The 26803-nt window shown below is 40.3% G+C and overlaps 1 protein-coding gene and 1 pseudogene across 8 annotated transcripts in view; one reads left to right on the top strand and one right to left on the bottom strand.

Moving 5' to 3' along the window:
* Window positions 1-26803, top strand: part of ANKRD44 (ankyrin repeat domain 44) — a 346068-nt gene that overhangs the window by 42138 nt on the left and 277127 nt on the right. The gene's annotated exons all lie outside the window — the stretch shown is intronic.
* LOC100428492 (ATP synthase F(0) complex subunit C2, mitochondrial pseudogene) lies at window positions 6531-7228 on the bottom strand (annotated as a pseudogene).

Genomic DNA, 26803 nt, shown 5'->3' with positions numbered 1-26803 from the left:
TCGTCACCTCCCACCCCTGTCCCCCAACCCCTGCTCCAGCCACACATCTGTTCCCCCAGGTTCTCGGCTTCTTAACTGGGAGCAATAGCATCCCCCCCCCCACCCATCCTTAAGGACATTTGGAAATGTGGGAGGGGCATTACTTTAGTTGTTGTCATGATTGGGGGTTGCTGCCAGCAATGAGTGGGTGGGGTCTGAGACAGCAAATGGCCTGCAGTGTGTGGGACAATCTACCAGACATGAAAGTGTCCCACCCAGAATTGCAGGTAGCCACCCTGCTGAAAAACAGAACGTGCTGTTTCATGCCTCTGCCCTTTGCACCTCTCTTTATCTGAGATGTCTCTCCTCCATCTTCTCTGCCTGGGAAACTCCTACATGTTCTTTGAGTTCCAGCTGAAAAATGCCACCACTCTCTGAAGCCTCCTGTACCCATTTTGCACACTGAGGTTAATTGGTCCCAGAGTACTTGTACCTCCCATGGGCCACTTTGAGTATGTCTTTTCCTGGCTTTGTCCTCTCAGCACCTAGCATGGTTTGGCAGGTAGTAGGTGGGCAATAAACTAGAGGGTGGCATGACTTAAGGAAATGCCACCAAAAGCCCCTCAGCTCTGCAGTTCTTGGATTAGGCTTTACTTGTTATACTTCAATTCTGTCTTCTCCTTCTTCCCCTGCCCCCTCTTTTCCCTTCTCAATTGCAGTCTTTCTAACTCCAGCATGTGCTTCTTCATTACTACAGATTGGCTATCTTCCATAGTTACAGTCATCTGCGGTTCCTCGAGGCATCTAAGAATTGAAATAGATCTTGGCCATCTTTGCTCCCGAGGTGTGATTGCAGTAGTTACAGCTCCCGTTTCCAAGGCAACAGCCTTCTTGTTATGAGTAGAGAGCTTCTCTTAGTGGATCTCCATTAGGAGAGAGGAGCCTTACTGCTCCCATCTCCATATTCAAACTTTCCCTGCTTTATTGCTTATTTATAACAGGCCAGTTTATACTGAAACAGGGCAGAGTTAAAATATTACTCGGCTCTGGCGGTTTAAAAACTGTTTTGAAGCATACTATACATGTGGAAGAGAGCACATTTAATAAGTATATATCTTCATGAATACCCTCTATGAGTAGCACCCAGATTAAAAAACACACACATTACCAGCACCCCAAAGCTTAACAGCTTTTCATGGAAATGTTGGATTTTTTTTGAATATGCATTTCTTATTATATCTGAGTCATATTTTTTCCCCAAAACAGCTGTAATCTAAGGTTCCACAAGATACATCCTGCTTTAAGAACGCTGAGCAATCGACACACAGATTAGATAGGTAACTTTAGATCATTACTATTTAAAAAAACATTTAAAAACATGATTTCCCCAGTGTTAGGGAGGCATCCTGGGGATGAGAGCCTCCAGTCTGGTGGATTCCCAGTTCTGTGGAGTGAAGGCAGGGCATAAGAGGAAGGTCTCCGTCCAGGCTGATTCCTCAAGCCCATGAAAAGCAGATGCATGCAGACATATGCACCCCCTCCTTATCCCATTCACCCCATTCTTCCATTTTAAAAAAGTCACTTGAGTATCAGCTGGTGTAAGTGGAATCAGCTTTTGAAGTCAGATCATTCCAGAGTGAATCCCATCTCTGTCATCCATGTCATGCGACTACAATTCCTTTCCTCTCTGGGTTTTAATTTCCTCATCTATAAAATGGGAACAGTATACTTCTCTTGCAGACTTAAAGTGAGGAAGAAAGGAGATAACAAATGTGAAAAATGCCAGCGTTGTGCTTGGTTCACAGAAAGTCACAAAAAATGGCAGTTTCTCTCTTTTCTTACCCAAAGTTGGAAATTGTCAGAGCCTTCGTCACATTGTTCCTGAATAACTTGTCATTTCTTTGCCTCCTATGTCCCCTGCCCCAGTGCATCTCAGATGCTTCTTTCTCCAGATTTATCTTCCTGAATCACTCTTTGTACCTTTGCTATTAAAAAGACTGAGAAGATTTTCACGGCACGTGTGCTGAAGCTAGGCATAGAAGGGCTTCATAGAGCAGCTCCACAGCTTCTGGGGTATCCCACACCTTATTCTTCCTGTTGTGATGCCCTTGGGTCGTGGTGAAGGGGGTAGTTGGCCACCCTGTGCCCTTCTTTTCCTATCGTAAAACCTGTGCTGGGTTCCTCAGCCTTGCCACAATCTAAGACATTTGGCTCCTTCCTGGAGATACCATCTGGATCCAAGGATTTAAGGAGCTCCATCCTGACCCTTGGACTCTGTGTCAAGTCAGGTCTGGCCTTGCCTTTGTGTTCCTTTTTGGGAGACTGGGCTTCGGCTTTGTTCCCAAGTTGTGATTTCTACCTTGCCCCCGATTCTGGTGACTTTCTCAGTTCCAGCCTTGGTGTCTTACCCCGACCCCAGCTCCTCTGGAATGGCTTCTTCCTTTGGACACAGCACCGAGAGTCAGTCTTCCCTCCACTCCTGGTGCTTTATCTTGGACACCCCTACTGTAGCCCTGAACCAGCTGCTTACTTAGATAGCCACCATTATCTGGGGCCATTGTTTTCAGATACCCTGTCTCATGGAGCAAGTGCCTCTTAGTAACACAGCATGTCATTTCAGCATGAATTGATTGTGTGCACTTATTTGGAACTTAGCTATCTAACCTTTTATCTATATAGAACATGGTGGAGAATCAAGAAACATTAAAAAGTGGAGCCAAAACATAGATGTGAAAAAGTCTAGGGATCATATTTTTTACTCTTAGGAGAAGGCCTTAGGCCCTCAGAGGCAGGTATTCTTACTTTAGACACATGGCTAATTGGCTTTTAAGTGCACAATAAATTAGCAACAGCCAATTATTCACAATAGGGAGAAATGACAACCTATTAGAAAGGTGGGGGAGGATGGGAAAAATGATAAATGCATAAAGGAGGTGAAAAATTGCATTAAAGATTCGGGAGTGATGTTAGCATTTTAAAAGACGCTGAGAGCATCCTTGAAATACAGAATGTTCACGATGGCGACCCTTAGTCATCTACAAAATGTCCTTATAATTTTCTCAAGATGATAAGGAAGAATGCTACTATACATTCTAAGATGTCTACCTAAAATAGCTAAAAGAAAAAGATTTCCATGTTTATTCAGGCTAAACCTTTATTCATTCATTCATCTAATATTTAATGAATGCCTTGATATGGCATTGTTCTAGGTGCTGAGAATATGTTACAGAGCAAAACAGACAAAATCCCTGTGCTCTTGGATATTAATCTAGAAGACTGGGCTTTTCAGAGAAAGTAATTCTTCATGACCTGAGAGGGTCAAGCTTTTTGCCTTTGTTATTTTTAATAGACTGTATAGGACATTTTTCTATATTGTGAATAGAAGATTAAGTGGAAGAGATTATTTCTCAGATGTCAAAACTGACATCTATGAATGTCATAAAACACATTGAAAGTCTCTGAGGTGCTTGACTTACTTAGAGTATTTCATTTTTCATCACAACAGGAAGTAGGAAGTGCGGTTTGTTTTTTGCTCTTGGGGAAATGGCAGAATAGAAAGGTGCAATGACTTGCCTGAGGTTATACAGAGTTTAGTGACACTCTTGCACTACTAGATGATTTCTCATTTCCAGGGTCAAGTCTCTTGATTAGGGACTGTCATTCAGTTCATGTAAGGAAAAAGGGAGGAAAATGCCGAAATTTTAAATATAAAAGGGAAAAAGGGAGTGATTTAATGTTTGTGTAATTAGTCCTAAAATGAATTCCTCATCTGTGGTTTTCTGGGTCAGACAGCAGACTTAAGATCTGTTTGTATATTAGTGGCTTAACTGGCTCTCTTAAGGATGTAATTTCAACTGTAATTTTCCATCTTTTCCCCCTTTCCTCTGGCATCCTTATAGAAAGTTCTTAGCTGTTATTTGAGGCTTTCTAAAAATTATCAAAATGAAGTAGCTACTGAGCTTTTATTTTGGTCCTTAATCAGAAAGGACTGAAAATGATGGTTCTTGGTGGAGAATTCTTTAGATAGTCTTCACCTCCAGTTGAACCCCTGAAAGACTATGAGTTCCAGCCTGGCCAGGTGGCTACCACTCCTCCAATAGGTTCTACTTGCATGAGCAATCATTTTCCCATGAAAGCACAATGCTTCCATGTACAGCTTTCCTTTTACCTGGTATTCAGTTTGTGACGTTCTGCTTGGAGAGTGAGCATTTGATTTATTATTTTGTCTGAAGGTCATTTTTATATAGGGCTATGTCATATGCTTTGCATTTTAGCCCTTGGAGGATGTGACAAAATGCTTTTACGACTCGATTTCAGTTTGTGAAAACATAGGTTTTTCAGATTAGAACTCTTATGTTATAGTGCTAATAAAGCCAAAGGGTTGAAATATTATTAAAAACATTCCTTTTTGTCTTTCTTTTTAATATCATGGAATTATGTGCTTTTTCAAGTGTTAAAGGAAAGTGATACCCATTAGTTTGCAGTATTTTCATGGTAACATTTAATATGCTTTGTTCATAAATGGTCTCAATTATAATACTCTCTGCATACGAGAAACCCTACACTTAGGAGATAGAGAATCATGAAACAAAATGCTCTGTCATTTTTATTAGACAAGGCAGAGACAGTAAAGAAAATAAAGAAGTCCTCCCAAAGACTTCATTTTTAAAAAGCTGTTACTGGCTGGGCGTGGTGGCCCATGCCTGTAATCCCAGCACTTTGGGAGGCTGAGACAGGCAGATCACTTGAGGTCAGGAATTCAAGACTAGCCTGGCCAACATGGTGAAACCTTGTCTCTACTAAAAATACAAAAGATTAGCTGGTATTGTGGGTGTACACCTATAGTCCCAGCTATTCGGGAGGCCGAGGCAGGAGAATCACTTGAACCCAGGAGGCAGAGGTTGCAGTGAGCTGAGATCATGCCACTGCACTTCAGCCTGGGCAACAGAGTGAGACTCTGTCTCCCCACCCCCTCCCCACCAAAAAAAAAAAAAAAAAAAAAAAGCTATTACTTAAGGAAGTACATTAGCATTTCTCTGTCTAAAGTAAGAAAAAGCTACCTGGCATGTGGAATGGGCTCATGATGTCTTTGCACTTATTTGAATTTTTGGCTAGAGTGGGATTAGGAGTTGATGTTGGACAGAATATTTCTACGAGGACTGAATTCTGTGGGAGGTTCACTGGGTTTTCTCAGTGTGCCCAAGGTGCTGCTGACTCTTTTACTATCCTTGTCACTGAGCCAACTATCGTTTTCATTTTGTAAGTGGCAATGACCATTAAACAATTGAGAATGTTTATTGTCTTTTCAAAGAAAACCATATAATTTTTAAAGAGCCTATGAAAGCTGACATGGTAACTTTGACCTAAGTATTTTGTCCATTTTGTTTGGGATATGGAGTCAAGCCTTTTGATTTCTTGAACTTGGGAAATGTTATTTTCTAATCACCCTCGGGGGTCTGGAAAAGGTTAAGGAAAGGTTCCCATATTATAAATGATGTGAAGGATTCTAGTCGTCTCTGACTAGAGACAGAGATGAGGAAGACAAGACAAGCCCTTTACTGAATGGGTGCTAGAACCGAAGACTTTCTCCTTCTGTGAGGATGCCCTGAGGGAAAGGGAGGAAAGCCAGTCCTTGTTATGAATTATTTATTGTAGCTCTGACTTCAAGGATTGTGAAAAATGATACTAAAAACTCAAAAAGGTTGATGCTATCATCAAACCCTGACAGTGCACTCTGAAAACATGCTGGGAAATTCCCTTCAAGAAATCCAGGGTGCTTTCTGCTTAAGGAATGGCTATCAAAACAAAAGATAGCGGTTGAATTCAAAGTGCTTCAAGAGAGGTATTAGTCGGGATGCTTATTTGGTCAAAATAAGAACACAGAAGTTTATTTTACTCTCATCTATAATGGTCTGAGCATAAACAAACCAAGACTGAGAAGATAACTCCATGATGTTAGGGAGAAAGTTTCTTTTATTACTATGCCATCTCTACCACATAGCTTCTTTCTTTCAGCTAAGATAGTTGCTCCACTTTCTATCACCATGGGAAAAGGAAGTAGGAAAGAGGAGGGCGGCCTTCTTTCTTTTCTTTTTCCTTTTTTTTTTCTTTTTAAAATAAGAAACATGATCTCACTATGTTGCCCAGGCTGGTCTCAAGCTCCTGGGCTCAAGTGATCCTCCTGCCTCAACCTCAGGCATAGCTGGGACTACAGATGCACACCACTGCACTGGGCTTCCAACCTCCTTTCCTTCTAAGAGCATGACCTGGAAGTTGAAAACATCTTATTCCATTAGCCAGAATCAATCACATAATTACTTTTCTACAAGGGAGGCTGGGAAATGTAATCTTTAGGGAAGCAGCCATGTGCCCAGGTAAGGCTTCTGTTACTATAGAGGAAAGAGAAGATGGATACTGGGGAGACAGCTAGGAGCCTCTGCTACACTGGAATAGTGACATTTGCCTTTCAGTGTTCCTGTACTGCTGTGGCTTTTAGGCAAATTCAAACTTGACATAACACCTTTTTTTTTTTTTTTCTTTTTCTTATTAATACGATCTTTGTCTTTCCTCTCTCAAACCCTGAGCCAATGATGTTCCCCAGGCCACCTGGGGAGGTATAAGAAAAGAAACATACAGAGCTGATGAGACATGGGAAAAAGAACTATGGGAGGTGGAGACGGCTGCTTCACATGGCGAAGAGGATGAGAAAGGCCACCATCAGGCAAAAGAGCCCCATGGCTTCCTAGGGGGTAAAGCCTAGAATGGCGTAGGAAAAGAGCTGCTGCTTCAGAGAAGGTTGCCAGGCATAACCAATGATGAGGCTCCCAAACACAGTCCCAATCCCAGCCCCAGAGCCTGCCACCCCAACTGTGGCAGCCCCAGCCCCAATGAACTTGGCTGTTGTGTCAATGTCCCTTGAAATGGCACTGGTTTGGAAGCTGCGGCCAGGGAGGAGTGAGGTAAGGGGACGTGAGACTGCCAAGCTGCTAGGTTATCACCTGTCAGTGTCTCTGGTCGTTTCAGCACCACTGTAGGTAGCGGATGGCTTAGCAGCTGTGAGGCGCTCTTGACCAAGGAGGGAGTGGAGATGAACTTGGAGCAGGTGTACATTTTCAGGGGGTAGGGAGCTGTGGCAGGAGAGCTGCGCCCAGTGCAGGGAAGACACAACACCTTTTAAAGAGACATTATTATTCACAGACAGCATCAGACCATATCATGCAATATTTATATCTTGCTTAATGTATTGTTTAGATATCCATGTTAGGAAAGTAAATTTTGAATGTTTTGTTAATCTAAAGTTTTTTTTTTTTTGAAAAAGAGTCTCACTGTGTTTTCCAGGCTGGAGTGCAGTGGCGTGATCTCAGCTCACTGCAACCTCCACCTCCTGGGTTAAAGTGATTCTCCTGTCTTAGCCTCCCAAGTAACTGGAATTACAGGTGTGCTCTACCATGCCCAGCTAATTTTTTGTAATTTTATTAGAGACGGGGTTTCACCATCTCTTGCCCAGATTGGTCTTGAACTCCTGGCCTCAAGTGATCCACCCGCCTCGGTCTCCCAAATTGCTGGGATTACAGGCGTGAGCCACCATGCCTGGCCTGTCAATCTTAACTTAAAAGCAACTGTAGTTTCTTCAAACATTCTCCTGTGGAAAGAATGCAGTCATTTTGGTAGGTTGAAATGTTTACGTGGAATTTCCATCAGCACAAATCCTTATGCCTTAAAATGAGAAAAGGCTTCAGAAAGGGCACCCACTAGTGGGTAGGTCAAAATTGTTCATTCTGGATGGGAATTTGATTCTGGAGTTGTCAGTGGTCAACAAATAGAGTTTACTTCATGATGTTGACTCTAGGAATGGAGCCAAAACACTACAACCTCATTTATAACTTCCCTACCTCTGTGGGGAATCATATTAATAAGTAATTTTAGGGTCTGGGTTCTCAGATAATTTTATTAAAATAAAAAAATGTCTCCTGTTTCTCTACAAGAAGATACTGCCAGAAAGCTGTGCCATTTATTCTTTCTGGCTACTTCCTGTCTGGATTTTGTTTATTGCTCTCTGCCCAGAGTGCTCTATCAGAGGGAACTACCGTATGGCTAGGAAGATTTGTTTGTATAACAGTGTGCGAATATTTTGTCCTGGCTGGTAGGAAGTAAGCTGTTTCTGATAGATTCTTGTTGTAAAGCCTAGCACATATCATATGTTATAGATTTTTAGTTGTGATTTCTAGTTGCATGTGAATTTGCATTTTGCCCTCGGTTTTTCTCTTATCCCATCACACAGAAGAGATGATTTCGAGGTGTGAGTTTTTTTCAGATCCTGTCTTCTTCATAAGGACGAACTAGACTTGCAGCCTGTCCCTTCTGGCCGTCACTGGAGTTAGCAGGCCCTGTCTCTTGTTTGATTTGAGGCAAACGTTCTTGTCTTAGCAGTATAACGTCTCAAGTGTGGTTCTGATTTTTTGTTTAGCAACGAAAAGTCTCAGATTCTCTAGGGTCCCTTGTTATCACTCCTCCTTAAACACTTTTCAGAAGGCTCGGCAGTAATAACAGCTACTATGGAAGAAGACAGGGTGTGTACAGTCATCAAAGCTTTATCTTTGGCATACAGAGTTATGTTTTTAGAAAAGAAAACAATTAGAAAAGAAACTTTTTTTTAAAAGAAAAGATTGTCTATATTTTTTCCTTCTTTTTTTTGGTTGGCAAAAAAGCATTTGATGAGCTTCCCTTTAAAAAACTGTTTGGTTCGGGTCTCTGTTTCTAGGAAAAGTAGTCTTACCGTTTTTCAGGTGAGGCCACCGATGAGTGATTTTGCTTAAGGTCATATAACATAGTATGGCCTATGTTCTTCATTGGACCACATTCTTTTCCTTCTTTCTTTTTTTTTTTTTTCACCCTCAAATTACATGCACACTCAAGGGAATCCCACACAAACGTGAAACTCCTGGACCACATTCTTTTCAGTGAGTTATAGCAAGTGACTCTATTTATAGATGACCAAAAGGTGGTTGTATGCCCCAGGAGATACATTAGCATTTTAGATAAAGTAAGAGCCTAGAGAAGGCAGACTCCCTCTATGGCAAGTCCTTCCTGCTGGGGCCTGGTCTTATTCATCATGGTGTCTCTAGTGCCAAGCTCAGCGCACCTGGCACATTGGAGTCTGCGGCATATGCTTGTTGGCTGTTGAATTAGTGACTATGACACTGTTGTGTTGGAGGATGACAGTTTAACAAAAAAGAGAAAAGATTTGAAAGTGAAATTTTCTCAGGCAGCCTAAGGAGGGTTGGATCAGCTTAGATGCAGAAGGGAAAGAGATTATCTGCAGGAGTCTGGGAAATCATGGTGGGTTAGACAGGAGGAACCAAGATCCAGGGAATTTAACAAGGACCTGTCTCAAAATTGGATTTTTAACTCCCATATCTTCCAAGTACCTTCTTTTTTGTTTCTTAGGTTTATGAAGTTATTTTTAAAGTTGAATCTGTTGCTGTGTTGTGTTCTTAGTGTGTAGCTCTGGGAGGGGGACACAGTTGTGTATATGTGAGCAGGAGCTGCTCAGGGGAGGCCTCTGGTAGGAGCTGCAATGCTGGACTCAATGGCCCAAACTTGCATCCCTGGACCCAGAGTCCTGGGACCATCCTGCGTTTCATGTTTACTCACCCAGTTCATTAATGTTCCTGGAAATAAAAACTTACGTTATTGCCTTTGTAGAAGGACTGTGCTTAAGACTGCTGTATCTAGTCTTTACGAGCCTAGAAGGAAACTTTTGGCAATATCTTTCTGTCTAGGCTGCAACGTTTGGTAGTTGGTTGAGACCTGAATAATGGGAACACTGGCTTCTTAGTTTTAGTGTGTTGGAAGTGCTTCAGAACTCCCAAAGCACTTCATGAATATCTACTCAGAGCAAGCATTACATTTCTATCCTACAGAAAGAGATACTGAAACAAAACAAGAAGATATATTTTGAAACACCATTTAGAAGAAAATGAAGCAATCACTAATCATCAGGGAAATGCCAGTCAAAACCATTACAAATGAGATACCACTTCATACTCATCAGGGGGACTATCCAAAAACCAGAAACAGCAAGTGTTGGTGAGGATGTGCAGAAATTGAAGACCTTGTGCTTTGCTGTTGGGAATGGAAAATGGTGCAGCCGCCATGAAAACCTGTATGGTGGTTTCTCAAAAAGTTATATGTAGAATTACCATTTGATCTAGCAATCCTGCTTCTGGATATATATCCAAAAGAATTGAAAGCAGAGAGGTGAACAGATATTAGTACATTCATGTTCATAGCAGCATTATCCAAAATAACCAAAAGATGGAAACAACTCAAATGTCTGATGACAGATGAATTGATAAACAAAATGTGACAGATGAATTGATAAACAAAACAAAATATGTAAATATAAATATTATTCAGCCTTAAAAAAGAAGGAAATTCTGGCCAAGTACAGAATTCCCAAAGTAATCTTAGCACTTTGGGAGGCCAAGGTGGGTGGATCACTTGAGGTCAGGAGTTTGAGACCAGCCTGGCCAACATGGTGAAACCCGTCTCTACTAAAAATACAAAAAAAAAAAAAAAAAATTAGCCAAGTGTGGTGGCACATGCCTGTAATCACAGCTACTTGGGAGGCTGAGGCAGGAGAATTGCTTGAACCTGGGGCAGTGGTTGCAGGGAGCCAAGATTGCACCACTGTACTCTAGCCTGGGTGACAGGGCAAGACTCCATCTCAAAAATAAATAAGTGAATAAATAATAAATACAAATAAAAATGAAGGAAATTCTGACACATGCTACAACATAGCTGAACTTGAAGATATTATGCTAAGTGAAATAAGCCAGATGCAAGAACAACTATTGTATGATTTTCATTTATATAAGGTACGTAGAGTAGTAAAATTCAGAGAGACAGAAAGTAGAATAGTGGTTACCAGGGATAAGGGGAGCAGGCAATGGCAATTTAATGTTTAATTGGCACTGAGTTTCAGTATGGGATGGGGAAAAGTTTCTGGAGATGAATGATGGTAATGGTTGTATAATAATGTGAATGTACTTAATCCCAGTGAACTGTACGCTTAAAGATGGTTAAAATGGTAAATTAAAAAAATTTAATTTTTGTGGGTACACAGTAGGTGTATATTTTTGTGGAGTACATGAAATGTTTTGATGCATGCATGCAATGTGAAATAAGTACATCATGGAGAATGGGGTATCCATACCCTCAAGCATTTATCCTTTGTGTTACAAACAATCCAATTATACTCTTTTAGTTATAAAATGGTAAATTTTATGTATCCTTTACACAATAAAAAATATGTGCAAAAATATTGAATTGTTTTAAGATATTAAGTAAAAGAAAAAGGAATTGAAGAAAGTCATGATTGTTTTTTTCCCAAAGTTTTATAATAATCACTAAAAAGCTGACTGTTACTGTCTGTTGATTCTTTTAATCAAGTAAAAAAAAAAAAACTTCTGTTTTTCTGTGTGCTTTTAATTTGTTTTTTTAAAAAAAACCTCTTAAAAACTATTGTCATACCGAACAGAACTGGTAAATATTTAGCTTTCCCAGGTGGGTGTACATGGTACTCACATTTGTCCAGCTGACGTCCTTTGCAAAATGATCTGAAAGAGATCTTATCACCTTGACTATAAAGAAATCCCACACAGTGATAGCTGCCACCTCCAAGAGAGTCCTGGAATCTGCTTAAGCTCAGGCAACTGAAATGTTAAACACTAAACCTATGCAAGGAGAGCTCTTGCTTCTTGGGGACTGGATTGGTGTTTTCACCTATTCTTCCATTGTTTTTGAAGATGAGCTGCTTTTAGAGGTTTGGAGACATCAACTGACTTCTCTCTTTTCTGTACCTCCTGAGGCAACCAAAGCATGAATACAGTTTTTTCTCCTTCCTCTCTCTTTATATACTTGGTCTTTGATCTGTGATCTATGAGAAGGCTGAAGCCCCCTTACAGGACAGTTTACGATTTACTGGGAGTACATGGAAGTCCTGGACTAGGGTGATGTGGCTGCCTCAAATTGCATAGGAGTGATTAGCTTAGGATACGAGCTTCTCGACTTGTTTATACACAGGGCCTTACATCCTCCTCTTTTTTTGTGCCGTTTTCTGAAACACCAAGGCCTTTGTTTTAAATCTATTCTAAGGGGGATTAATGTATTTGTATATACATGAAACCTTCTTGGGAAAGAATCTTAGAAGTGTATTTTTTAAAAACTTGAGCCTGAAAAGTAGATGTTTAACTTCAGGTTCATGACATATATTTTTTTTTTCCTGTACATCTGTCTCAATTTGATTTATTTCCTGGTATAATGACAAATGCACTTTGGTTTTGTTACTTTGATGTGGATAACTTGTGTTCAAGTTGTCTTTTGTCTCTGCTGTGCTTACGTTTACTTTTTATAAAGCTGTTGGTATATGGAGAACATCTAAATGTTGGAGCATTAAAGTTGAAAGGTCTTTCAAAGACACATAGTCAGAAACACATCATAGAACAGCAGGAATCTTTTGTACTCATGCTCCTGACAGTTAGGGATCTAGTCTTAACTGTTGTCAAGTTTAGACACCTAGTGATTTAGAAACGAGCCTGCTCCACTGTTGGACAGTCACTAGAAACTAGTTCATTCTCTGAAATCTTTCCCTTTTTAATTCCTTAGGTCTTAGTGTTCTGCCATCTAGAGCATTAAATGAAAATGGTATAATCCAACGATACTTTATCTAAGCTTTGAAAACAGACTCAAATTACAGATCATTCACGCATTTTCTCACAAACCACATATACAAAAGACAGCCCCCGTTAAGAAAGTATAAATTCAGAGTATCTTAAGAATCCCCTCCAAACAATTTTCTAAAGTTAGGCCAGATAGATTAAGATTCCTTATTCTTAAACTGCACCCAGGCATTACGCTTTTCAAAGGCCCCTGCAATGTACAGCACAGATGCATGATTAAACATTTCTTTATTTGGTGAACGTCTTACATGAAGCGCAGGGTCCTTCCTGCTCTGGCTTTCATTATCTGACTCCAGGAGCGTCGTTGCCTTTGTCAGGGCTCCAGCCCTACTGGCTCTGGCTGGCTTTTCCTGGCCGTTGTGTAGCTGCCTTCGATGGGGCAGCCTGGCTGGGGAAACCCAGGAGGTCGCCTCTTACCACACGGTCGGGGGTGGCAACAGCAAAGCATGTAACAGCCTGGAAAAAAGGAAGTTCACCGGCAGGGTTGTAGTTCTTCTTTTTGTTGTGGGCCCGTAACTTACAATTTAGATTCTCAATTCCAAAACTATGACATTTAATGCAAGGCATGTTACGTTTATTCCTTCTTGCTAGAAAAGAAGGGATACCTAGCTTATATCCAAATAGGAGCTTGCATGGTTGTTAATTTGGTTTTTTTTTTCAGAGTTGGGGTATGCCCACAGCAAGTGATTTACCTCTTGCTGAATAAGGCCCCAGGCTGCTCTATTGTGCCTGCCTGTTTTGTCACTTAGCTTGTGTTTCTCACACGAGCGTTCTGTGTATGCTGAGGTGACTACTCAGGGAGCTGAGCTTCCAAATGGATGGAGCCCAGCTCCAGGAAGGGCCACCCCACAGACAGGACTATGCGAGGAACAGGAAGCATTCCCATCCTACCTCTAGTGTCTGCTTCTCTGTGAGCGTCTTCTTCATTCCTTCCTTTTCTAAAGACTGCCTTTCAGACTTCTTGGACCACAGTCGTAGAACATATGGCTACAGGTTCAGCCAAAGAGAGACTGACACTCACTCTTCATCTCTTTCTCACATTCTCTGGACAGGGAATCTCCTTGGCTGCCCTGAGCGGAGTACTTCTCTGGTTCAGTGAACTATCGCCTTGGGCCTCAGGGCAGCACCTTGGACAAATAGCTCTTAGGAACTTGATTTGTAGACGTATTTCCCGGATGGAAGGGGAGCATTTTGGAAAAGGCAGGCAATCTGGTAGGTGTGCACCTTGCTGGGGATGTGATGAAGTTCCACAGTACAACTAGCCCATACTCCTAGAGTATCAGTTTCCCCTCTAGTTTTAGAAGAAACATGATTTTGATATTAAAGCAAATGTATGTGTATATATATGTGTGTGTGTATATATATGTATGTATGTGTGCCTATACACACATATACACACAGTAAGGTGGAATATACTCCTAGAGTATCGGTACTCCTAGAGTATCAATTTCCCCCCTACTTTTAGAAGAAACATGATTTTATTTTATTTTATTTTATTTTATTTTATTTTATTTTTTTTGAGACGGAGTCTTGCTCTGTCCCCCAGGCTGGAGTGCAGTGGCCGGATCTCAGCTCACTGCAAGCTCCTTCTCTCGGGTTCACGCCATTCTCCTGCCTCAGCCTCCCGAGTAGCTGGGACTACAGGCACCCGCCACTTCGCCCGGCTAGTTTTTTGTATTTTTTAGTAGAGACGGGGTTTCACCGTGTTAGCCAGGATGGTCTCGATCTCCTGACCTCATGATCCGCCCGTCTCGGCCTCCCAAAGTGCTGGGATTACAGGCTTGAGCCACCGCGCCCGGCCTAACATGATTTTAATATTAAGGCAAATATATATATGTGTGTGTGTGTGTGTATATGTATGTATGTGTGTCTATACACATATACATACACACTAAGGTGGAACATTTGCAAGAATTGTAAAGATAACCATAAGGGAGAATAATTAATTTTGTATTTAAGAGATGCTCCTCTGCTGTTAGGACACTTTGGTAGGATAGTTCAGAAAGTACTGACATTTCTGGCCAATCATAGGCTGGAGTTGGAAGTTTTTTTGTGTGTGTTTTTTAAGACAGAGCCTCGCTCTATCGCCCAGGCTGGAGTGCAGTGGCACGTTCTCGACTCACTGCAGCCTCTGCCTCCCGGGTTCTCCTACCTTAGCCTCCCGAGTAGCTGGGATTACAGGCACCTGCCGCCATGCCCGGCTAATTTTCGTATTTTTAGTAGAGACGGGGTTTCGCCATGTTGGCCAGGCTGGTCTCAAACTCCTGACCTCAGGGGATCTGCCCAACTTGGCCTCCCAAAGTGCTGGGAGTACAGGCGTGAGCCACCGTGCCTGGCCTTGGAGTTGGAAGTTTAACATGAAACCATGTGGAGTTATGGAGTACTTTTGCTTGTTTTAGTTAAGTGAGGCCAGAAGATTCGCTGCCTGTGTATTACAGAATTGTGTACAGAATACTCCCATTTTGGGTGGCTGGGCTAAGAAACGTTAGTGTAATCTTTCAAGAACCCTGTGCAGATTGTGAGTGTGTTTCTGGAATGAGGCAGAATAATGAGATTTAGCCAGTGTTGGAGACATCAGTGGCCTTGTAAATAGTTAACTCTTTCACTTGCAGCCCACGTAGACTTGCCTGTCTGTGTCTTCTCATAGCCCACTTCGCATAGTGTGACTTTCTTTTTCTGGGCCACAGAAAGAAGACAAAACTAACCGCAGTGCTTTCTCTTTACCTAGGCGAGATTCCAGCAGAAGTACTTTTCTGTGATTTAAACACCTACATGGGAATATCTTGGAGAGTTAGGAAAGAATTGACTTATGGAGACGTCTGTATTAATATCTTTCTGGTCTCAAGTTCTTCCAGGTTTCTTTTTATATGTATATTCCATATATATGGAATAAATATATACAGCATAATTCATATTAATAGAATAATGCAGAAATCAACATTATTGAAGACATTATTAAACCACCTACTATTTTTATTGACATGTGGAATATGTGTGTGTGTGTGTGTAGATAATATATAGCAGAAGAATAATGTGGATATTGACATTATTGAATACATTAATAAACTATCCACTATGTTTACTGATATCCTATAATAAGATTCTAATAATCTTAATAACTGAGATAATGTCAGTCTCCTGACAGTGAGGAGAATTCAAAAGCCATCAGTAGATAAATTGGGAATGCCACCAGGTTTTTTTAATGTTCCCCTTTTAATTTTCCCTGAAGTATAAATATCATTTCCTCAAGACATTAAGGAAAAGTTTGAAAAAATAAAATTACTCATGGTTGTACCATCCTTATACAGGGGCTATTTTTTGACTTTATTTTTTGACTTTTATTTTTCTAAATAAACAAAACCACTATCACAACAACAAAATCTTGTAATAGGACTAAGAATTCCTGAATACTTCAGGGAACATCCTGAGGATAAATTAGACTTATGAGTATCGATACTGGCTGCCACATGATCTGCGCCTATGGCCAGCTTACAAAGAGCTTTTAAAGCAGTCAGGTACTATAAAAAAGTCAAAAACATTTGTTTCTGGCCTCTACTCTTTCTTAGGTAAAGGATTAATTAAGGGTGTAAATTATCTTTCAAAAACTCTTTTCAAAGCAGTGCAGGAGTAAATACAGGTCTTTTGCCTAGCAGCATTTAAAAATCAATATAAATATTCGTCTTATGGTTCTTAAAAAGATTTAGTTTTAAAAGAGAATTTTGCAGCTAAAATATTTGAAAACTTGGGGAATATTTAAAAAATATAGTGGCTCACACCTGGCTGAGGCGGGTGGATCACGAGGTCAGGAGATCGAGACCATCCTGGCTAACATGGTGAAACCCCGTCTATACTAAAAATACAAAAAATGAGCCGAGATCGTGCCACTGCACTCCAGCCTGAGTGACAGAGTGAGACTCCAACTCTGTTTAAAAAAAAAAAAAAAAAAAAAAATATATATATATATATATATATACACACACACACACACATTCAGGATGCAACCCTAAGGATTTTGATTTGTTAGACCTGGGGTGGGGCGGGGGACCAGGAATCTGTATTTTAAGTCTCTCTTAGGGATTCTGGTTTGGGAAAAAATATTTAGGTAACAGAAACAGGTAACAGGCAGAGTGGTGGAGTCCAAAAGTATATGTGTACTAATGCCTGTTCTTTTTTTTGCTGAAAGATTAAATAGTTTTAGTGTATGTGTTATTTTGAGGAGTTTTTCCTATTTAAGCAAAACAAAATCTGAAGATACTGCTTTATTCCACCTCTGATTTCATACTTAGCAATTTCAGGATAAAGACACAAAAGATATTTTATCATGGCTATTCTTCCCATACTGAAAGAATAATCCTTTATTTGGAGAGTGTAGTTGATGATGAAAACAAGGACTGATGCATAAATGTTAATATTACTCTTAGAATTTTCAAATATAGCAGCCCTAGTATGTCTTTTGAAGAAAAAAACTAAGCAGTGGAAACATTCTTTTTCATATTTTTATAGCTAAGATTGACATTTATGCCTCCGTTGTTGAAATTTAGGAGGTTGAGGAAACAAGCTGGAATTTGGGTCCGCCCAAGTGTAAGTCTAGACGAACCAGTCATTCAGTCTGCATTCAGTTTGCAGAAATAAAATTAAGCCAACTTTGTTTTGAAATATGTGAATCACAACAGCACCAAGATCCAGAAAGATTAATGGGCAAAGAGTAAGAACAGATTTTTTACAGGAGGAAGTACTTGCAAGCACGCCTATATAAAATACTCCACTCCAAATCAAAGAAATGGAAGGAAAAAAATGGCTATTAAACTAATATAAATATAAATAAAACAAAGCTGATGTGATCTCAGAAAATGAGTCTATTCTTACATTTTTGGCAGCAATGTTAATTAGTTCAGTTCTTTTGGAGAACGCATTGGCAGTGGATGTAAAAAGTCACACAATTGTCCAGACTCTTTGACCTAGTAACCCACTCCCTGGAATTTATTCTAAAGGAAAAAAAAGCTGTAAGAACAAAGATATTTATTGTGCTGTTATTTCTGATGGCGACAAATGAGAAGGAATTTGGATGGACAACAACAGACAAATAAAATATGAAATGTTTTTAAGCTACTCAAAAACATATTCAGGAAGACAATGTAAACAAAGCAAAAGGTTTAGAAAAAAGCATAGTAAAATGTAAATATGTGTATTATAATAAAATATATACAAGATCTATCAAGAAGTAAACATCTTTGTTATGGTTTTAGCAATATATGTGAATTTAAAAACATTTAAAAATATATTGGTAATAAATAAAATACATTTTAAAAGAAAAATTATAAAGCTTGTTAACCACAAGAATTTTTCTTCTTTCTTAGCATAATGCAGTGAAGATGGGTGAAGTGAGATGTGTTTCATCTGAAATTTGAAAGGCTTTACAACTCTTCTCCTTTAACTAACTTGCCACCCAAAATGATTTCTGTAGCCTTGTCAGCTGTCTTTTCTGCTTCTACATTTTTGCAGTTACTCACGTAAAGTCTTAGCTGGCTCTGGGGTCAGACTGTCTGGATTTAAATCCTATTTCTACCACTTGTCTGGGTGCAGACCTTGGAAAAACTGTATCACTACTCTGTGCCTCAGTTTCCTCATCTGAGAAATGGAGATAATAATGGCCTCTAGCTAGTGAGAATTAAATGAGAGAATGCACATAAGGTATATAGTAAGGTGCCTGGTACTAGATGTGCTCAACAATATAAGCTACTATTCTTTACCTACATTTGGGAGGCACTCTTGACTGCCCATCACACTTTCTTTCTTGCTAACAGACCACAGCTTTATTCAGGCATTCAGCTGCAGTGAGCCCAGCCTCAGGGGATGAATGAATGAAGGCTTCTCTGCTAGTGGCAATCCTGTTCCCATTTGCCACAAATTGGCTGGAAGTGAGCATGTGAGTTTGTTCTGGTCTGTGAGACTTCATGGAAGTCAACTGGGGTCTTCTGGGAAAGATATTCCTCCCTTATAAGAAACAGGTGCAGGGAGATATGTACCCATTACCTCTCCCTGGCCCCAGCTTTCCTACTTTGGACGTCCTTGTGTGATGATGTGTTGTTCCTGCGGCTATCTTGGAATCACAAGGAGATGGTTGCCAACAGCCAAGGCTGGCAGAGTGAGGAGATAGTCAGAGCCTGAACCTACGATGACATTACCGAGCCACTGAACTACCTAGTCACTGACCTACTGAGCCTCGGACCACCTGCCTCTAGAGATTTCGTTAAGAGAGATAAATCAGTGTCCAAATTGCTTAAGCAAATTTTAGTTTGCTATTCTGTGCAGTTGAAAATACCCTGCCTGATAAGACTGTCATTGTCTAATGCAATTTTAAAATTATGCCACCACAAAGAATTTCATGAGTAGATTATGATTTCTGGAATAAGTCACCACTCTTCTATTAGTCTTTCACTTTCCATGTTAAGATTTTCAATACATGCTTTTAAATTTTAATCTTAATAACTGTCTTATATATTTTAAACCTAGAAACTTCTTTGAAAACTACTTTGATAATGAAAGTAAAATGTAGATGAATTTTTTTTGCTTTAATTATCAACACGATAAATATTCTCAAAATAAATGCTGTAATGAAAGACATTTTGGTGAGAGTGAATGTAAACCTATAACTCTACATTGACGATCCTCCTGCAGCTGTGATAGGATTATGGCTTAAATATTTTGAATTTCTGTTTAAAAATAAACTTTAGTGCAGCTGATGAGGAGATTATGTGTTTTATTGAGTGTGTTTGCTGAAATTACATCTCTAAAATAAATAGGATGTTGTGTATTTTCTTGTCTGTGTTACAAAAACTTTTTGCTCCCCAGTGTACTGTTTGAATAAAAGTATGTTGGTGGCCACCACATTCTCTCACATGTAGATCAAACTTGGGGAATTCTTCCTCTTTTCTAATACCAATCGTGCCCTGTTTCAAGAAGGTTTAGTGACTTGATAAAAATTACTTGTCAAATGCGTTTTCTAGTGGGATTTTCTTTTTTTCCTTTTTAAAATTTCTTTTTAAATTTCTTTACTGTTTTTGAGACAAGGTCTCACTCTGTTGCCCAGGCTGGAGTGCAGTGGCACAATCATAGCTTGCTCTGGCCTGGATTTCCCGGGCTCAAGCGATCCTCCAGCCTCAGCCTCCTAAGTAGTTGGGTCTACAGGTGCGCACCACCATGCTCAGCTAATTACTGTATTTTTTTTGTAGAGATGGGGTCTCACTATGTTTCCCAGGCTGGTCACAAACTCCTCTTCCCACCTCAGCCTTCAAAGTGTGGGATTACAGGTATGAGCCACCGCACTTGGCCAGCTAGTGGGATTTTCATAACCAAGATCAGCTGTATACCACATTTTTCTTATATATTACAGAATTTTCAAGAGTCTTTCTTCATGCATAGCTAAAACTGTTAATTCTCCCTAAACAAAACTTTTACTCAATTCCAGCACCCCCACCATCATCACTTCCTGAAACACACATACTTCAGTATCTCCTGCCACATGGACACCGCATGCTATCCTTGCTTTGACTTCCTCCCCCTCGTCTCCCCAGAGAGCCTCCCATGTTTGCAGCAACAATTAGTTCCCACAGCAGTCCTCCACTGCAAGTTGGTCCCTGCATTAGACAGAGTTCTCCACAGATACAGAACCAATAGGAGCTATATCTATGTCTCTATGTCTTTCTCCTCTCTCTCTCTCTATATATATATACACACACACACACGTATAATATATATAAATATATATTTAAATTATAAGGAATTGACTTACATGATCATGGAGGAATTATAAGGTATATATATATATATATTTAAATTATAAGGAACTGGCTCACATGATCATGGAGGCTAGGAAATCTCAAGTCTGTAGCGTGGGCCAGCAGGCTCTAGTCCCCGGAGAGCTGATGATGCTGTTCCACTCCCAAGGCAGTCTGCTGGAGAAGTCCCTCTTGCTTGGGGTGGCCAGTCTTTTTCTATTCAGGCTTTTAACTGATTGGATAACTCTCACCGACCTTAAAAAGGGCAACCTGTTTCCCCCAAAGTTCATTCATTTAAATTTAATCTTATCCAGAACTCCTCTCCAATTTGACACATAAAGCGAACCAGGTTAAAGATAATTGCGTTTTGCACTCTGTCCCTGCAGCAGCAGTGGGCAGGCAGCCAGGAGGGACCAGTGTGGATATGGCTAGTTTTTTTTTTCTCTACTTCTGTGTTGCTTGGGTAGTTTTTTGGGGTGGAGGGTGGAGGTTGGAAGGGGAATGATGAGGAGGGAGACCCTGCCCCTAGTGATTAGTTGCTGCACACACTTGTTGGAGTGAGTCTCTAAGTCCAACGGGGAGCCCTGTCCCCAGCCATTTCCTGCTTCACCTCAGGCTTTCCTCAGCCACCCCAGTTTGGACGCTTGATCTGAATTGAGCAGAACTTTCCTCTATCATGACAGAGGCTATATGTGTGGGGAAGAGACTGTTAGAAAGTGACCACTCTTCACAGCTGGGACCCTTGGGCCTGATTTGGAGAGAGCCTTGGGTTCTTGTCTTGCCTCCATTGTGTGGTTTTGGGTGTTCTCATCATCTTTAAACCTCGGTTTCCTCATCAGCCAAATGGGAATAATATGGCCTCAGTCCATTGCTATGGGGATTATGCAAGAGGTTTTGTGTGAATGATTTGTGTCCTCTCACACATGATACGAATTAAGTTTGGGTTTTGATTTTATCCCACTTCTTGCCACTGGACAAAGCCTAATTTATACAGAAGAATTGGTTTTGTGCTCTAGGTACCCAGGACTTCTGTCAATGTGATTTCCCTATGATAGGGTTGCTAAATTTTCTTTCAGGGAACAAAAGGGTACATTGTAAGGAATCTGTTTCCTGGACCAGGGAGCCATATTTCGGCAACCTATGCCCAGCTACCCCACCCAATGTGACTTGTTACACATCTGGGATGCAGATCCGTTAGTGCTGCCTTGCTTGGAAGCCCTTGCTGACAGTGAGCAGATGAATAATTAACCTAATAAGTTCTCGTGCGATCTCTTTGCTGCCTGGTGTCATGTTCAGAGATTAGACTTCCTGGGCAGAAGCTGAAACAATTTTTTTCTGTGACATTGAAAATAAGGACCATGCTTGAATGAAATAAAAACTGACTGTTCATTCATTAGCTTGGACATTCATTCAGTCAACCCATATTAACCACACGGACTGCACTGTGAACAGCATCACCCTAGGTAGTAAGGAAGGAACTAAGGGAAAGAAAGAGAAACAAGACTGCAAAGATACAGAGATACCTGGTTGCCAGGCTGGAGTGTTTGGATTTTATTTTGTTGACATTAGAACATGGGGAGTATGAGTATTGGGCTTGAAGTTGGGTCACCTGGGTTCCAATTCTGGCTCTGCAGCTTCCTAGCTGTGTAATCTTGGGTAAGTTGCCAACCATGCTGTACCTCAGTTTCCTCATCTCTAAACTGGGAAGAACAATAACATTGTACATATCTCATAGTGTTATAGTGAGGATAAAATGAGGGAATGCATGAACGTCACTCTGAGTAGTGACTGATCCTGGGGAATTACTGTAGGTGTTTCGAGTGTAGAAAATGTGTGTCAGGAAGATAAATCTAGCAGCAACACAGGGTAAGGAAGCTACAATGGGAAAAGATTGCATAGGGGGTTGGGAAGACTGTTGCAGTATAAGCGAGATGGTTGGCAGCATCAGAGACCTGGGAATTCAAGGTCCCATTGTAGGGATGGCTGGGCAGAATGATTTATAAATCCAGGGGTTATGGGGCTGGGTGAGGTGGCTCATGCCTGTGATCCCAGTGCTTTGGGAGGCTGAGGCAGGATGATTTGCATAAGGTCAGGAGTTCAAGACCAGCCTGGGCAACATAATGAAACCCCATCTCTTAAAAAAAAAAAAAAAAGCCAGTTGTGGTGGTGCATACTTGTGGTCCTAGCTACACGGGGGTCTGAGGCGGGAGTATTGCTTGCGCCCAGGAATTCCAGGCTTCGGTGAGCTATGTTAGTGCCATTGTATTCCAGCCTGGTTGATAGAGTGAGACCACTGTCTAAAAATAAAAATAAAAATAAAAATAAAAATCTAGGAGTTATGCAGGCAGGGCACAATCATTCATGGGATTACAGGAGGACTTTCCTCTCTCACCCCATGTCTTCCTTACATTTCATTCTTCAAAGCCTGGTCTTCATCAGGACTTATGTGGCCATGTTGTGCTCATGTCCCTGATGTTATTTTCTGGTTTGTGGACACAGCAGGTCATTCGGGACACAGCAATGGGATAGATTTCAAACTATTTATTCACCCCTCCCTTTTCTTGTTTTCTGTTTTCTACTCTCAATTTGGTAAAAGGGGTTACATGATAGCTGAGAACTATGTTAGGGAATACATTTTACTTCTCTTCCTTCTTAGTTTTTGGAATGTTTCTGAAATAATTTAGGTGCAGCTTTTATTTGATCAGTCTTGATTCACTTTCCTGGCCTTCTAATTTTCCCTAAATGTGAGAGGTTTTAGAGTAATAGAGTAACACATACAGATAAGGAATGTGGCCTCACGGTAATTCTGTGGGATAGGCAGTTTGCACCACTGTTAGGAAAAATAACCCTACAAACAGCTTTGCTGTTAAGTTTCTCCCTTCGCCTTTAGGTGAGGAAAAACTATAGCAAATGGCCTTTTTATTATGTAAGGTAAATGAGTACCCTCAATTTTATCTGCTTTGTAAATCAAAACGTTTATATTTTTTCTTAAACTAAGTTGTGTATGTATACTGTTGTCCCTTGGTATCCATGGGGGATTGGTTCCAGGACTATTGTAGATATCCAAATCCAGGGATGCTTAAGTCCCTGATATAAAATGGTGTAGTATTTGCATATAACCTATGTATATTCTCCCATATACTGTAAATCATCTCTAGATTGCTTATAATACCTAATACAGTGTAAATGCTATGTAAATAGTTGTTATACTGTATCTTTTTATTTGTATTATTATTATTATTGAGATGGAGTCTTGCTCTGTCACCAGGCTAGAGTGCAGTGGTGCAATCTCAGCTCACTGCAATCTCTGCCTCCCAGGTTCAAGTGATTCTTCTCTCTCAGCCTCCCCAGAAGCTGGGATGACAGGACTGCGCCACCATTCCCGGCTACTTTTTGTATTTTTAGTAGAGATGGGTTTTACCATGTTGGCCAGGTTGGTCTCAAAATCCGGACCCACCTTGGCCTCCCAAAGTGCTGGATTTACAGGCATGAGCCACCATGCCTGGCCTTTATTATTGTATTTTTATTTTTTATTTTTTTCCCTAAATATTTTAGATTTGTGGTTGGTTGAATTAAACCAATGGCAGATGCAGAACCCATCATATGGAGGGCCAACTGTAAATTCAAAATTGGCTACCCACAGGGTCACCCACACACACACAAGCTTTTACCATGTGTGGAATATGATAGGTCATTTTGCTAGAACATGGAGATACATAGCTAAAGAGAAAATTAGCATAACTGCTAGAGATGTAGAGTCAGCTCTCTTTAAAAGATTGTCAAGCCACAGCCTGGCATTAGTTAGATTTGATAGGGTAGAAAGTGAATAGTGAGCTGTCTTTGTAAATGTTGTGATTTTTCCCATCTTCCATTTTTCTATCTCCCCAGCAACAGTTTCAACTGATAGATGAGTTCTGACACATGAGACACATAGTATTTTGTCTCAATTCTATCCCAACATATGACTGGTGACAATAAATGGACATGATATTAGCAAATAATATTAGGAACATTGTAAATGGATGTTTGGGTGATCATTCAGAAAGACAGGAAGGTGATCATTCAGAAAGACAAAAATACTGCCTGCTGCTTATATACTGACCAGTCTGGAAGCTGATGACACATTCTTCTTCTTTGCTAAATTAATAAGAAGGTGGGAAGTGGCTTTCTTCTACTGCCATTGTATTCTGTGATGCACAAATTTAACTCAATTCTCCCATTACACTATAGGTTGTTGCTTAACAGAGTCTTGTCCAAGCATTTAAAAAAATTACTCTACCTTTTGTGTTGCTGCTGACATGAGCTATTAAGAAAGTTGAAACTTTAGTAGCAGCTGCTTCCTCTGCCAGTTATAGCCACCTAAGTTGGGTTGAATTTCTTTGTGCTTTGAGATGTGTCTCCCAGTTGTCAGGAGTATTTGGTTTTGATACTTTTGTTTTGGATGACAGTGATGAGTGTTCACTAGCTTTTATCCATAAGTCATCTTATGTTTGCATTCCTGGGCAGAAGATTAATAGTTCAATGTCTATTCGTAATACTATTTGATTTCTTAACTCCCCTGATTTGAGCCCACACATATGTCCTATGTCCTTCCTTGCTATGGTTTGAATGTTTGAATGTTTGTGTCCCCACCAAAAGTCATATGTTGAAACTTAATCCCCAGTGTGATCATGTTAAGAGGTGGAGCCTTTGGGAGTGATTAGGTCAGGAAGGCTCAGGCCTCATGAATGGGATTAGTGCCCTTATGAAAGAGGCCCAGGGGAGCTTGTTTGCCCCCTCTGACACATGAGGACACAGCAAGAAGGTGCCATCCATGAGGAACAGGCCTTTGCCAGATATCAAATCTGCTGGCACCTTGATCTTGGACTTGCTAGTCTGCAGAACTGTGAGCAATAAATATCTGTGGTTTATAAGTTAACCTTATATCCAGTCTAAGGTATTGTGTTATAGCAACCCAAGTGGACTAAGATAGTCCTCTGCAGGTTTTCTGAGTTTTCAGTTATATTTTAATTATGTTAGTTTTAGGAAGGCCCAACTAACTTGAATTTATTAGCATGGATTCAGTTAACACGTACAAAATGTAGAGTTCAGGCCCAAGTTTCTCTTTAAGACATTTTTTTTGGTCTTAAAGCTGTATTCCTGTGACATTGGATTCCTTGTTTCTTAGGTTCTTTAAGGGTTTTATTTATTTTATTTTTTTTTGAGTCTTTCTTCCTGCTATTGGCTAGAATAGTGACTTCTTAAGACATTCTGCAGTATGAACTAGAAACATATTACATATGCAGTCACGATATGTGTATAGTAAATGCTTCAAAATGGTGGACTTTGGTTTTATTTTGTTTTTATTTGATTCATGGAAACTCCTCTAAATGAAGAGTTTTTCTAATATCATTCTGTGGATCTACTGCAATCATTAGAGCACTTGCTCAGTGAAACTGGAGGAAATCTCAACATTTTCTAGAAACTGAGTTCCAGCAGAGCTGTAATTAGGCAGGGCAACAAAATTTTCCTAAGCTATTAAGTTCCTTGTCACAAAATGTGATCTCTTTATCCAGGTCTGGAAGCAAAGGAACTTATGCCTATTTGTGACCCTTACATCTGGTTATGGTTAGCCTAGCGGACTGACAGGTCTTACAGTTGAGCTTTTCCTGACATAATTCACCTGTTTCTCCCCTTTGGGCTGTAGAGAGATGACTCTGAGACCTTCTGGTCTCATCTTGAGTGTTGAGGCCCAGCTAAATAAAAGCATGTCCTTTGCCTCTCTTGATAGGTGAATCAAGTTCCAACACTCCTAGACTAGAGTGTCCTGTTAACCATTCTTGACCTCCCTCTCAGCTGGAAAGAAGGGGACCATTCCAGCATTGCCTAAGAATATGCCATAGGGAGAACAGCCTGGTAAGGTTAGAAGATGAGTCCTTTTGTTTATGGGGAACCTAGAGAGGTGGCCATACCGGTTTAATCTAGTCATTGTGGTTATAATTAGGGATAGAAATGTTTTAGCAAGAAAGTGGTTTGTAGGTTTGCTGAAGATGGACTTTGATGTCTGGCTCCTTCTGTCTCTTTGAGAAACCTGGTATAACTGGAAATGTAGGGAGCCTTAGGATCAAGCATATTGAAAATGGTTTTCCTTTGGCCAGAATTAAAATTTGATTTTACTTTTCTAGATTGTCCAAGTTGCTGTGATTATCAAACTGAAATGAAGTACCATTATATTATAAAATACCATTCTATTATAAAATACTTGCTCATAGATCTAACTTTAACTTTTCTGTACTGTTTATCAATTTGTAAGTAGTATTAAAT

This window comes from Macaca mulatta, chromosome 12 (genome assembly GCF_049350105.2).
Source record: "Macaca mulatta isolate MMU2019108-1 chromosome 12, T2T-MMU8v2.0, whole genome shotgun sequence".
Taxonomy (NCBI): domain Eukaryota; kingdom Metazoa; phylum Chordata; class Mammalia; order Primates; family Cercopithecidae; genus Macaca; species Macaca mulatta.
This window is presented reverse-complemented; position numbering and strand designations above follow the sequence as displayed.